The sequence below is a fragment of the Petaurus breviceps genome, unplaced genomic scaffold (assembly GCF_028583685.1).
Source record: "Petaurus breviceps papuanus isolate PSGF00001 unplaced genomic scaffold, PetGlider_PUasm1.0 90903, whole genome shotgun sequence".
NCBI lineage: Eukaryota > Metazoa > Chordata > Mammalia > Diprotodontia > Petauridae > Petaurus > Petaurus breviceps.
This window is the reverse complement of record NW_027187376.1, coordinates 8,021,027-8,024,751: the sequence shown is the minus strand read 5'-3', so window position 1 is coordinate 8,024,751 and position 3,725 is coordinate 8,021,027. Positions and strand designations below refer to the sequence as shown.

General features: G+C 38.8%; 1 protein-coding gene across 1 annotated transcript in view; it reads right to left on the bottom strand.

Annotated features, from left to right (window-relative positions):
• The window catches only part of ERBB4 (erb-b2 receptor tyrosine kinase 4), a 1,413,192-nt gene that overhangs the window by 665,076 nt on the left and 744,391 nt on the right, over window positions 1–3,725 (bottom strand). The window lies entirely within an intron of this gene.

Genomic DNA, 3,725 nt, shown 5'->3' with positions numbered 1-3,725 from the left:
TGTGATAATCATCATTAGTTCCAGCTAATGGTCCAAATAAATAGGCCTGAAAATATGTCTAAAATGGAGCTTTATGAAAACAAGTCCAAATCTATAAGGTTGACAAGGTAAATTTACTCTCTCCATTTTACAAAGGTCTAAACTTTGACTCAAAGATTAAATGAGTTGCCCAAAGTTTGAGTATCACACTTCCAAATGCCAAGTAAACAATGTCATGAAGACTTAGAGTACTGAGATATTCATTCAATTAGTATGCTATGTTGAAGACTGAGTATTCAATGTATTATAGTTTTAGAGTTTTCATTTAGAATTGTAAAGAACCTTAAATATCATTTACGAAGGAACCAATCCCCATATTTTACATATAAAAACTAATAGTAGTGAAGTTCTACTCATGAAAATGATGTGTAGCAAAGAGCTATTTCATGACAGAGTACTATAATAGGTAGCTACTAAGACCATAGGCAAGGATTTCCAGGTGGCCAGTCTCCTTATTTCATGTGGGCTCATATTTGAGACTTCTTTATGTTTTATTATAAATAAAATGGTATATATCTTGAGCTTTGTAAACCTGGAGGCTTAGAAGGGGAAGTTGGTGACTACAACCAGAAGTCTGTCATGCAGTAAAGTTCCCAGATCCTTTGGGCTCTGAGCCAAAGAAAATGTGATATTCCTCCAAAGAATATCTGGACCATTTATTAAAAGATTGTACCTCTGAGTCCAAATACAGCATTTCACTCTGTAGTATTTCACATTTTACATGAATAGTGATATCTTTCCAGTACTAACATATGCTACATACTTCTAGTATCATTATATGAAATATGTGGTAGATGGGGAGAGACAAGTATGCTGACACAAAAGAACAGTTAAAATACTAAGGCAAAATCAAATAACAAGCATTTATTAAACACTTATTATGTGTTAATCATTATGCTACATACGCTTGTGATATAAAAAACAAAAGAGTCTCTAAAGTAATTTGCTCCCTATTTGCCCAGGTCTTGTTATTTGTATTTAACTGTGACAATGGTTTGTACACAAGGTCAATGTCATCACATTTCAGCTGAAGATGATGAGAAGGTTATGCCATTTCTTTTTGATTCCATTCCTCTCTAGTATCTAAACTGCACTCAGCAAAATATACAACGTGCAAGACAGGATTTAACACAAAAGCCATGTTTGGACTCCCTTAGTTGCTACTCATACCAGAAGGGATTGAATAAATATATAAGGGAAAAGAGGGAGGGAGAGATGGAGGGAGAGAGAGAAAGAGGAAGGGAGGAAGGACACCATAGTGATATGGAAAAGTTAAAACTGCCTTCATCTCTATGGCATTGCTGTTACTTAGTAGATATGTCAAAGAAGTTACTTTGCAGAGCAATAACTGTAAAATGTTCATGAATAATTTTTGGTGAATGTGTCAAAAAGAGAGTAAATAAAAGCAATTCCTACACAAATATTCATAAAATTTTGTTGAAGTGGAAAGCTCTCATGTCCAATTCCTAGTAACTAAATTCCAAGTTGCAACTATGAACTTCTAAACATTGGATGAGGACCACCTATGCCTGGAACAAATAGAACAAAATGTAGTCTTAGTGCTATTTGTGTGTGTCTGTTTGTGTGTGTGTGTGTTTCTGTGTGTGTGTCTCTGTCTCTGTGTGTGTGTGGTTTTTTTGTTTCTCTTCAGGGTGAGACACCTGGCAGAAGTCTGCTTCTGGGGAGACCAGCGAGTGTCAAGTGAGAAGGGAAGGTGGAAACATGCTATTCTAACTACCCATTTTTGCTATATAGATGCTAAGCTTATATGATTTCGGGTGGCTATATGACTGAAAGTCCAGTCAGTACCCCCTCAATTTAGTGCCTGGGTTCACATTCATTGTTACAACAATCTAGTTATGTCTCTAACTAAATCACCTAAACTACAAAACAAGCCCTATGCTTGATGAGTTAAGAGAACTCACCTAGGAGTTCCAATCCTGTAACTGTGGATACCTATAATTTGGTAACTATTGAGTTCAAATGGTTAAAAAAAAAAAAGAAAGAAATACTATTTTCAAAGTCACCATGTAAGCCATTTACATTATCTTCAAGCAGACTGAAATGTAATAGTAAAAGCCTAAAATCGGAATATATTTTTCAAAATAAGACTATTCAACTTTTAGCATTTCCCCTGAAATATTCTGTAATTTCTTTTTCCCCACTGCATATTCTTTTAATATATTATCCATTCAGAGGTTAGCAGAGTCTCATAATAAAATATGTCCCTGATTTCATAGATATTCACAAATATGATAATAATGTCAATATCCCCATGATTTCTTATCTTTACATTGCTATTGTGTGCAAATATTTGCTAGAAGCCTAATATTTACTTAATGATTACAGTTATATGATCACAGTTTAGAATTATTCAAATCGTAGAGGAATAGCTAATTGGAAAATAATGGACAACAAATATTTGCATCACTTTAATATTTTCAAAAGATCACTGACTGGAAGAGGTCAAGATGGAGGAGTAGAAGCAGGACCTCCCTGCTGCTCTGGCTTCCACCTTCCCCAATCCATGTAAAAAGGGGATGATAAACAAACTTTGGAGCTGCAGAAATGACACAGAGAAGCTAACCTCCCACTGAGGACAGCACAGCAGGCCATCAGGAATCGGCCAGCACAGTGCTCTGGGAGCCAAGCCCAGCCCCATGCCAAGGATTTAGCCCCTGGGCAGGCCTGATCAGTCAGCAGAAGTGACTCCAAATCACCAGCAGCTGTGGCCGTTTCCAGATTTATCAACACAGAGATGTAAAGGACAAAGTGAAAGGTCAGTGCAGTCTGAATTTTGGGACCCAGTAAGTGGCAGTGCTTGGCTTTTGCCCCCAGGGCAGAAGCCTCTGAGACTCTGGCACAGCCAGCCAACACCAAGTGGCAGCTTCAGCTCCTGGCCAGCAGAGTGTAGGGGGACCGAGCACCAGTCTGAGGAGTAATTGCTCTTGCTTTAACCTCCTTGGATCTGGATTGCAGTCTAGGCTGGAGATCCTAGGGTTCATGAACAGCTTGCCCCAGAGTGTGGAGGCCTCAGAGAGGGCACCCATCTAATACGTCCAGCAGCTGAGAAAACCCCAGCATTTGGGATGAAAGCTCCCCTGTCTGGTGGCAGAGTCCTACTGTGGCAAAAAGCCCAGGGGTCAAGTGACTGAGGGGAAATATGACCAGGCAAAGGAAACAAAGTAGACAGAAGATTCCAACATTAGACTCCTATTTTGGGGACAAAAATGAGCATAGCATGGAACAGGATGAAAAGAGTGAAGTCAGAACACCTGCACCAAAAGCTTCAAGGGAAAATACGAGCTGGTTACAGGCCACAGAGGACCTTAAGAAGCAGATAAGAGAAGTGGAGGAAAAATTGGAAAAAGAAATGAGAACAATGTAAGAAAATTACAAAATAAGAGTCAACAGCCTGACTGAGGAAAATCATACCTTAAAAAATAGACTAACTCAAATGGCAAAAGAGGCTCAAAAAGGCAATGAGGAGAAGAATGCCTTAAAAACCGAATTTGCCAGATGGAAAAATAATCTCAGTGTGTGCTCAGCGAGTAAGAGCACTGGCTCCAGTGTTGGGATGACCTGGGATCAAATCCGGGCTCAGATACTTAGCACCACACCCAGAAAAAACTGGCCGTGTAACCTTGAGCAAGTTACTTAACCCTGATTGCTTAAAAAAAAAAAAG